Source organism: Mastomys coucha, unplaced genomic scaffold (assembly GCF_008632895.1).
Source record: "Mastomys coucha isolate ucsf_1 unplaced genomic scaffold, UCSF_Mcou_1 pScaffold4, whole genome shotgun sequence".
Classification (NCBI taxonomy): domain Eukaryota; kingdom Metazoa; phylum Chordata; class Mammalia; order Rodentia; family Muridae; genus Mastomys; species Mastomys coucha.
The window spans coordinates 50,586,794-50,597,869 of record NW_022196910.1 but is presented as its reverse complement, the minus strand read 5'-3'; the positions used below and the strand labels follow the sequence as shown (position 1 = coordinate 50,597,869).

Below are 11,076 nucleotides of genomic sequence, written 5' to 3'. Positions count from 1 at the left end.
GGATGTCCCAGTAACCCATAGCCCTAGCTGCTTCATCGTGGTGGGTAAGTTAAGTGTTAACACGTTGACCTGGCTAAAAACAGGTAATGATCCAGAACATGAAAGAAATTGGCTTATCGTTGGGCTTTTTGACCATCCACAGCGCAAAACATGAGGCTTCCTGTAATCACTACACTTAACATGCTGTTACATGGATGACTTCATAGTCTTAAGACTTCTTAAATACAGGATGGCATACTGTACTGGAATCTACATATTTCGAGACAAAGAATTAACAGTAACTTTGCCAACTACACAATATTCAGCTCCCATTGTGCAGCAGAAAAATGCTATTTCTATTATAAAAATTTTAGTAAGGGAAAGTTAATTTCTGTATTAAAATGCAAAAATGCATTAACAATGCATTAATTTCTTTCCCTGAGTTTTTACCTGGAGGTATTCTATCACTTCAGGTTAATTTGCTTTTGTGATTCAAGTCTTTTCTGCTAATTCAACCTGAAAAGGCAAATTTAAAACTGTTCTCCATAATTTCTGAGTACATTTACATCTTTGCTTTAGAGGGCCAGTTTCTTCTGAGTATTATTTAGACATGGTAATGTTCTCATACATGATAGCTACTGGTAGAGGCAAAACCAGTTACAACCTCTTACTGTTGAAAACCTTTTCCTAGCCTTTATGATTAAAAAAAAAAAATCTTGTAGTTTCTGGTGCTAATATAAACCAGTGGTTATTGAAATTGGTTATTTTACATATCTACTTTGGGCTATAAATAAGTTCGGGAACTTTAACCTTACTATCTAACTCTTATACACTTAGCTGCTAAAGTTTGTCCAAGAAAACAGAAGTCTGAGTTCCATTTACAGTGTGAGTTAATTTAGTCAGCACCCCTGGGAACTTTCTATAGCAATGACACACACTCAGCATGCAGCATCAGAAAGCAGGCTTTGGCAGAGAGGCAGCTGCAGAAACACAGGGGTGTGCCTAGTCACGATTAACTAAATCCTGTTTTTCTTTTTGCTCAGTCAGTGCTATTTACACAGTGAATTATTGTTATACAAATAAATATCAGTTATGTTATACAAATAAATATCAAATAAATATCATGGTTAATAAGAATGTGCGATGTAGAGAGTTCCTATAATCAGAATGTATAAGAGCAAAATTTGCTGTTGGTGACATGGTCTGAGAAATTAATCTAATTATAAAGGGGGCCAGTTGTTTTGTGGAAAGTGTCTAGAGAGTATCACACAGAACACATTGGGTGATTTCATGTGTATGAGCAGGAAAAAGAAGTATCTTCCAGGAAGTGAGAAGCACTGTCATTTTGATCCTGAGACAGCACCAGCATTAACTGACATGCTTGTTATAGCAGTTGCATAATTGTGAGATATCACCATTTTAGAGACGAGGGCTCAAAGGCAAGGTTTGTGTTTGTTTGTTTGGTTGGTTGGTTGGTTGGTTGGTTGGTTCCTTAGTTTTTGGCTAAGATCGAGTAACTAGCAATGACTAGAGGTTTCAATCTGGATGTGAGTTCAGGAGTCAGGTTCTTTTCCAAGTTTACTAAGTATCTTACTTTGAGATGCCAAAGCTTTTACAATCAGACTCCATTTTAGAGAAGCTGACCTAAGTTTGAACTCAGCAGATAGACTAACTGGCTGGTATCTAGCATTAGTTTCCAAGTTGTCCCCCAAAAGACCCTGAGCTTAGTTCTAGTCTCAAGGCTAATTCCCAACAAAACAGAGCTTTCAGGTTGCACCTCCAAGACCAGCATTTCCAGGTTACACCACCGACAAGACCAGCATTTCCAGGTTACACCCCCCAACAAAATCAATGTCTCCAGGTTATTCTCCCAACAAACCTAAACCCTTAGGTTACAAGCCCACCTCCTGCCTAACCAACACAAATTCAGAAGAGAACAGAAATTAAGTTTATGATATGACTTCCAGCACCAGCCAATTATGTTAAAGGCCACGGTAGCTTTCCAATTAGATGCTTGCACACATATTCCCTGCTTGCTGATTACTATAAAGCCTTGCCCCAAGAGACATTCAGGGTTCCTCTCTCCACCAAAACCATCCTGCATGATGGAGGTGTGTTGGGGCGGGGGGACGAGTTAGCTCGAATACAATAAAGACCCTGCTGTGAGTTGCATCAGATCAGCTCCTGTGTGTGTTTTTGGGGATCACTAACTTTTCCCTGGCACAACAACCTAACACTTGAGAACATTATTATTTTAAAAAAGATTTATTTATTATTATATGTAAGTACACTGTATCTGTCTTCAGACACCCCAGAGGAGGGCATCAGATCGCATTATGGGTGGTTGTGAGCCACTATGTGGTTGCTGGGATTTGAACTCAGGACCTTCTGAAGAGCAGTCAGTGCTCTTACCTGCTCAGCCATCTCACCAGCGAGAACATTATTCTTAACGATGAGGAAAAAGTATTTCCTAAGCTTTTAGAATACAGGGGAAAAAAACACAAAGAATTATCTTGCCATATTGTATAAATAAATAAAAGTTTGTGTTGACATAAATGATAATTGTGAGATAACAAGCAATTTACCCATGCTACCTCATTAACATTCTCAGTCAGTGTTAAAAGGGAATAGAGGAGAGATTCAAGATGGCAGTGGCTACACACATCCACGAACTAAGCCACTCCAGGAAGCCTGAAACCCACGGAGGCTTCAAGGGGAGACACCTTGGCATTCCTGGGAGAGAAACGGGAACAAATGTCACCTAAGAGGGCTGGTTCTCAGCCCCACCCCACCCCCGGCTCAGGCCTCCACTAGGCCTCCTAGCTCTGTTGTCCCACAGGCCTGATGGAAACATCTCTGCCGTGGCTCACCCTGCTAAGGAGAGCAGAGCTCAGAGGCTGCAAGCACAATGGTCATGCCAGGTGAGCCTGCAGGACAAGATGGCCCATGCATAGGGCTGGGAGATGTGCAGCAGCCTGGAGCTCTCCAGTATCCTACCTCTGCAGCTGCCTGATGCCCTGTTGATGTCCATGGTCCTTTCTGCTGCTGGAAACCAGGTGGTCTGTGTTGCCACTGGAAGCCATGTTGAGGTCTAGAGAGGCTGTGGAAACCGGGAGGAAGTCCATGATCCGAGCTGCCTCTTGCTGTTATGGGCAGGGAAGCCTCCTTTGCAATGGTATCAATGACTACGTATACTCATGATTGAAAACGAGAGAAGGCTTTTGTGGCAATCTTCCCCCACTGTCCCAAACAGAGTTTGGGGAAGGACTGAAGAAGCTGAAGGGGATTGCAACCCTATAGGAAGAGCAACAGTATCAACTAACCCGGTCCCCTTAGAACTCCCAGAGGCTAAGCCACTTACCAAAGAACATACATGGGCTGGTCCATGGCCCCGGCACAGATATAGCAGAGGACTGCCTTGTGGGAAAGGATGTGCTTAATCCTATGGAAATTTGATGCCCAAAGGAAGGGGCATAATAGTGTGGTGAGGTGGGAGTGGATGGGTGGTGGAGGAGCAGTCTCTCAGAAGCAAAGGAGAGGGGGGAGGGGATGAAAAACTCATGGAGGTGGAACCAGGAAGGGAGGCAACATTTAAAATGTAAATAAATAAAACAATTAATAAAAAAATAAAATTCTTTTTTTAAAAAAAGTGTGTGTGTCTCTGTGTGTATGTATGTGTGTGTATGTGTGTCTGTACATGTGTGTACTCAAAACTATAGTGTTTTTTTAAATTTGGCTTCAAGTGAATTTTACAGTGGCTATCCAAGTCTCAAAATAAGTATTCAAATGCAACTGTATCTATGTTTCTATTTAATAATATTAAATATTCCATCTGTGTCACATGTAATATAACTTTAGAATAAAAAATTACTTATGTGACTAAATTGTGCTCTTATAACTAATAAAGTACTGACTGGTTCACTTGATATCAAGCCATCCATAACAAAACAATGGCCAATTCTATCTTTCAAATGAATGTGACTTCCCTCTAATTCACAAAAACTTCCAGGAGCTTTTACTGTAGAAATATTACACAGAACTTCAACCCTGAGCATTCTAGTGGTTTTATAAACTAGAGATCCAATTTCCATTTGTCTGTTTTGCTAAATCATTAATATTAATTTTATTATCTTCAATAACAATATGAAGTCTTGTGCATGCATAAGTAAGCGCCATCTCTAATGTTGCTATATTTTAGCACTCCCTTGAGATCAAAGTTCCTAAAGCCTTCTTTTTCCTCCAAGGACCTTGGCTCCAAAACTCAGTCACAGCATAAGCACTATCTGCGAGCTATTTTTATAATGAGTTCAAGCTTCACACGAAATCAGAGTGCAGTATACAACTTGTGTATTTTTCTTTAAAAAGAGTTCATTATGATGAAGCATGTCAAAGTCAGGAAGAATGCAAGCACCGAAGAGCAGTCAAAATATCAGCAACGTTTCTGTGAGGAGTGAAAAGCAGTAAGGATTTCTAAATTCCACGAGTTAAGTGCTCAGCAACCTGCTATAGACCAAATCTTAGTACAGAATCACCGGCTGTAGTGAGAAGACTCTTGGGCATATCCCTGCCTATTTTTACTAAGGAAAATATCAAGACTATGTGGGAAATGACAACTGAAAACTCCAAATCACATCCAGCTTTGCCAAATCAGCTTTGAAGCTGAAATGCAAGACAGACTCTATGTGCGGTGCAGAAAACAATACAGTAAAGCTTTTCCAATATCCATTATTAGTGTGTCTCTGTATCATAAAGAGGCTGGGTGAGCAAGCATCGTCAAATTTTAAAATCATACAGTTGGATTAACCAAGAGTCCTGTGTGCTAATAAAACTTCTGATTGTCTATTTGTGTGTTTTAGTCTATTTTAGAAGATTTATTTACCCTTCTTTTGCATACATGAGTGTTCACCTGCATATATATGTATATACAGTACATGTGTGCCTATGGTTAGAGACAGGCGTGAGCCACCATGTGGAAGTTAGAAACAGAACCGGGGCGTTTGCAAGAACAGCAAGAACTCTGAATAGCTAAGCCATTTCTCCAGGCCTTGGTACTCATGTGTGTTAGTGATCAACAGGGGCAGACTCAGGATTATAAGTTCTGCACATAAGGTATTTCACCTCGAAAATAACAGTTAAAGTCATGATCTGATACCTTATTATCTGTCACACAAGAAGATAAAAGGAGAGATCAAGGTTTTTCTTGTTTATGAGTTATAGAACATATCCACTGCCACCAAACCAGGCCACTTTCTAACGCCACTGACTACAATTACTACCAAAGATACAGTCTGGAACGTGCAAGAACATCACATTCCCATGTCACTTAGGACAGCAGTTTCTTCTGGAGGAAAGAATTACTAAGAATTAATGAAAATCAAAAACAGAATTCCTCTTTCAAACAAAGGTCTATGTTCCTTTCCTCCCGTGGAACTGTTAAATGTATTTAAATAGAAATGTATCAGATAAAATATTACTATTCTTAAAATTTTAAAAGAAATGTTTAAATGTCCTTTACATACTCATATGTCAATGAAGAAAACAAATAAAACATTGGACTGCATGATTAGATTTTCATTTTTATATTACCAAGATGATGTATTGCAGCTTGACTCTATTGTGTTATTTCATTCCCTCAAATCCGTATGAAAAGGAAGATTATTAGTCTCAGATCTTTAATTTAGTGAACTCTGTTCCATAATCCCATAATGACTCAACTTCTTAGCGGCTCTCCCACAACTGCTTTTACACAAGTCTTATTTATCTCCCTCACTTGGAAAATATAAACTGCAGTGCACTTCAGAGCCTACCTCCCTGGCTTTTCTTTCTTTTTCCTTTTTTTTTTCCCCAATACAAGAAACTGTGAGGTGTGTTCTCACAGATTCAAATGAAAGGCAACCAGTAGAGACAAAAAGAACCCGTTCCATTAGAGAATTTTTAAATTATTGACACCGCACAGAATCTGACCTTCACTTCTATGGCCCGTCTTCAGTTACAATGATGCAGCCTCTTGACTAAGCAAATCAGCCACACAGGGCAGGCTGGCACTAACAAAGTCGTAGGATGGATTAGAGAAAGAAAGACGGGATTCTTTTTATAACCTCACCTATGCTCTCCTTTGAAAAGCTGAAAAATATCAAAGCTAAGCTGTTTTCCCTGCTGGTACCCAGAGAGCAATTATCTTGTCTTCCACCTGCCTCCTCGGAATAGGTTTTACAATAGCTAAGCAAGGGGCTCACACATCATGCCAATCAACCCACCAAGTGAGTTCACTTCTTGTTAGAATGTATAAATGGAAATATTCATAGACTCCAAATATTATTCAAGAAATCAATTTAGAGGCTCTCTTCTTCTTGAATCCAAATACTATCTTTGAGTCCATACAAAGGATTTCAGATGCTTTATGGTGCTGGAAAATAGGAGCCAGCAGTCAACATGATGGCAATCCATCAAAAATATTTATGATCACCAGTAATCATTTAAGAGTAGGAATGATGAATTCCAGTACTGATCAAATTCATCATTATTGCCAACATCTGTGCCCACACCAGCAAGCAGATGCTGGGAACCTCTCTGTTTTTTTTCATAAGTTTTTTAGAAGCTTCTCAGGTCAAGATGTCACAAAGCATACACTCTTCAGAAATACACAGAGGCAGCATGAACATCTCCATCACAAAAAGAAATGAAGTGATCTTGTGCCACTATTTTCGAAGGGGATTAGCTTATGGCATCTACAGAGGCTCCAATAAACACCTCCTGGGCTCTGCGCTAGCTGCTTGGTCTCAGGCTGACTCCTTTATTATTGCTTCAGGACAGGCTGTAACCCTTTTCATTTTATCTGTGACCATAAGAGCAAACTCCAGGTGGCATCAGATAGAACAGACTCCAAGCACATATTTGTTTGAAGTCTACTTCGTTTGTTACTTTGTTTTCTGGAAATCATGAATTGAGTGTTAATCTTGCATCTAAGGGGACAAACATGGCATCAATCCTTTTCCCTCAAACATGACCAAGTTTAAGAGCATGCTTAATAGAACAGAGAATAAAGGTCTTACAAGGCTTAGGCTTAACTCCTGAATAGAAGGCCACCTTCAAATACACAAGCCTAAAAATATACTCAAACTGTATTTTAAAAACATGAACTTTCACGGGTATATGAACAACAGATAGGAAATGTACCAGGTAGTGTGCAAATGAGTTCCTTGTGAATATGTGTTGAAACCAAGTGCTTGTTTCTTATACTTGAAGAACTTAATGACAGCCCTCAGAGGAAGAAATATAATGGTCAAGTCAAAGTCTGAAAGATGTTCCACATCCTTAGACATTAGAGAAATATGCATTAAAGTTGCTTTGAGATTCCATCTCATCCCAGTAAGAAGAATGGCCATCACCAAGAAACAAGGACCAACAAAGGCTTCTGAGGACGTGGGAAAGAAGACCTTATCTACTGCTGATAGTGTAAATGAGCCCAGACCCTGTGGAAATCAGTGTGAAGGTTTCAAAAAACTGAAAAATAATCATATCATTAACTATCTACATAATTTTTAGAAACTATACATCATTTAACTCTGTATATAAATATACATACATACATAGCTCAAATAAAATTTTCTCATCTAGACTAACAATGCTCCCTCCTAGAGTCAAAGACCATCTAACCAAAACCCCAACACCAAGCATGAGAAGACCCCTTTTGAGTTGTTGGTTAGGATTTCCCAAAAGACTCCCCAATTATTGCAAAATATGTGGGTTCCTTCCCAGAAGTAGAAGGCGAGTCTCCATTACTGAAGATACCATGTACTCCACACAGGACCTAGAGGCTTCTGTGCTGGAACTGACCTGCAAGCCTCTTCCCCGGGCACTAGCTTTCAGGAGTCAAGAAGGCACCATGCAAGCTTCCAAAAGGGAAGCAACCAACAGCCCTACCCATATAGGATGTCCACGAGCCACAGTAAGGACCAGCATGGCACAAAACCCTGAGGGTGCAGTAACGACATGCATATTTTGGCAGTAACTGAATGCTATCTAATTGAACACAAGGGTTGCTCACCAAGAGAGAAATTACACCTAGTGCCGGGAACACAGCTAACTACCCAGGGCTAGTCAAGTCCTGGGTCTTGAAAGTGAGCCTACAACCACTACTTCACTAACCGTGCATGATCCCTAACTACACTATAAACATTTGTCCTCATAGCCACAGATAGCTGCACTCCTCACCCCTCATCAACGAAGAGAGAGAGAAAACCATACAAAAAGCAAAAGCGTTCTTAAGGAGGGAGGCACGAAGGAAGAACAGGAAGGCAATGGAATCCGCGTGGTCTGAAACAAAAGGAAGGACTATTTGGTATGGAGAATGGAGCCAGGAAGATGAGGGGCAGGGACGTGCGGACGGAGGAGGATAATTAGACATGTATGAAATGCCACAATGAAATCCACTGCTTGGTGAGCTAAATTTTAAAATGAATTTTCATAAAACACAGCACACCAAGAAAAACCCTTCAACAAACATTTGTTAACCGTATTTCAACATTGCTATAGAAACGGATGAAGAGGATGCGCAGACATCCTGTTTGCCGATTGGAGGATGAGAAACAGTAGCAGACTGAGAGCAACAGTGTGACGGGAAGCAGCGGGACCCAGCATCGGGAAGGTGACATTTAGGCTAAAATTGGAATGCAAGGAAACCTGCACTAGAGAGAAGAGCATCCCAGACAGGAAGAAATTCAGCAGGTGGCAAACATGTAATGAGTGAGCAAGAAGGGAGATCACAAAGCAGGCTCAAGAGGACAGGCTGGTGTGGATAGTGAAGGGCTTCAGGGGCCTGAACTTGGCGAGTAGGTTTTCATTAGGAGACAGGGAAAGCATTTAAAAAGGAGAAGGGCATGATGTTATTATCATATTTAAAATGTGATTTCAACTATTCCTTAGAGAGTGGATTGTAAGGGAAACAATAATCTCGGGGAGAATTCTCAAGGAAGGCGATGCTGGGGTAGACAGGTGTTGAGAGAAAGCAGATGTACTTAGGACGTGTTTTGAACCATATTTTTGGTTGATCATAATGGCCTGGCACCACAAATGTGACTTCTAGATATTTGACTTGCACAGCTGAGCCGATGAACACACCAGTATCGATGTGAGAGGAATTGGAAAAGGAGAGCTTGAATGGACTGTGGGCTGTTTCGCAGAGGTACACTGATCCTTGTTATTTTATCAAGCAGCGTACTCCCCTACTCTGATATTTATAAAAAATTAATAGTATCCTGATAGGTAAGGAGACTAACCTTACTATTGACATAGCAGACATTATTTTTACCAGACCCATTGTTCTCTGTAACCGTGTTAGACAAAGTTGCATGTCTGAAGAAAGATGCATAAGCTAAAACACCTGTGAGGTCAACACTCTCAGACAACAACATGGTGAACCTTCATATATAAGAATAATCTATTTCAAAGGTTAAAACACAGACCAAAGAGATGGAGTAAAAAGCAAATTGCCTGATCAACTGATGAATTGTTCCTGTGTGATAAATCCTGTTCAACGGCTCACGTGATGTGAGGATTCATTTCCAATCTGATACCGGAAAGCTCACCTACATGAAAAATGTTCCTGTTTCTACCTCAACCCTTTACAATCACTCAAATAATAACGTCAGAGAGAACCGCACAAGAGATGAAAGCAACTGACCCAAGATTGTTCTTCCCATACCCACAAGTGACAAAGAGCTTGGAGGATTATACAGGGAAGCTAAGCAATGCGGGTCAGGGAGGCAGAGTAAGTCTACAAATAATTAAATATTCCTCCATAATGATCTCACTATTGTTCCACTATTGTTCCCTTCTGTGTACTCTGTATTTTATATATCTTTACTATGATGTAATCAATTTATATTACAGTCCTACATGGAGGTTGTATTATACAAATGAAAAGAATTCATGCACAGGAAAGATAACATACAGAAAGTACGCACAGTCAAGTGTAAAGCCAAGATTTGACTTGAGGTCTAGTTAATTTCAAACCTTTATTAGTTAGCCCTATCTTTTGTAACTTACTCGACTCATTCCAGAGCACATAGGATATAGCCAACATGTCAGGTCATGAGCCAAGTGGACCCATGAGGAGGGAGGGTCTTCCTATTCAGAGACTACACCAATAAAAGTGTGTCCTTGTACAAAGGGAAGAGACGAGCTCCTTCCTAGCCAGATAAAGAGCTCTCAAACACACAGACCTCTGCAGCAAATTGGGGTGATTTTGTCTTGCTATGTTGTATAAAAGAAGTGCCTTTAAAACCCCTGCATGTCTCCCAAGTTTGAGGTTGGTGGGCGAAAACTAGCTTGGCAGAATAAATAGTAAATGGGATTTGGACTCTTTTTCTTTTCTTTTTTTTTCTTTTTGTCTTTTATTGAAAGTAGATTTTTTAAAAATTATATAGTTTAGTTATGGTTTTCCCTTTCCATGACTCCTTCCAGTTCTTTCCCATCTCTCCTCTCATCCTCTCGAAAACCTTTCTGTTTCTTCTTAGAAAAGAAGCAGGCATCTAAAGAGTAACACTTAAATGAAGTACAATACAATAAAATATAATGAAAACAAACTAATTGAAATAGGGCACAACAAACAAATGCATAGAGACTGAGAGACACACACATTCACACACACACAGGAAGGAGTCCCACAAAAACACAAAACCAGAAGCCATAGTACATATGCAAAGGGCCTATCGGGTTTTAAAAAATGTCCTGACTCAACATTATGAGACAAAGAATCTCCAAAGATGCCACTGAGTTCATTTTGTGCTGGCTATCTATTGTCGGCATACTGTTTGTCCTTGAGTGTTTGTTTCACTGAGAGGTGGGGGAACATGCCTTTATTCCTGGAAACCAGAAGCAGGCAAACCTCTGAGTTTGAAACTAGCTTGGTCTGCAGAGTGAGTGCAGAACAGGCTACACAGAGAAAGCTTATTTCAAAACCTAAAATTCTTTTCCAATTTCACCTACGGAAAAAAAAAAAAGAAAAGAAAAGAAGCTAGGCGGTGGTGGCACACGTCTTTAATCCCAGCACTTGGGAGGCAGAGGCAGGATTTCTGAGTTCAAGGCCAGAGTGAA

General features: G+C 40.1%; 1 protein-coding gene and 1 long non-coding RNA gene across 5 annotated transcripts in view; both read right to left on the bottom strand.

Moving 5' to 3' along the window:
* The window catches only part of LOC116076558, a 9,979-nt gene extending 7,135 nt beyond the window's left edge, over nt 1–2,844 (bottom strand). The window contains exon 1 of the long non-coding RNA XR_004112977.1: nt 2,392–2,844. This is a non-coding gene — a long non-coding RNA (uncharacterized LOC116076558). The remainder of the gene's footprint in view (nt 1–2,391) is intronic.
* Nucleotides 1–11,076, bottom strand: part of Tafa2 (TAFA chemokine like family member 2) — a 472,572-nt gene that overhangs the window by 337,128 nt on the left and 124,368 nt on the right. The window contains exon 1 of one of the 4 annotated variants that reach the window (XM_031350387.1): nt 5,944–6,031. The exons of the other annotated variants lie outside the window; for them this stretch is intronic. The gene's annotated coding sequence lies outside the window, so the exon portion shown is untranslated. Of the gene's footprint in view, nt 1–5,943; nt 6,032–11,076 lie in introns of those variants that run through there. 4 annotated transcript variants of the gene reach the window in all.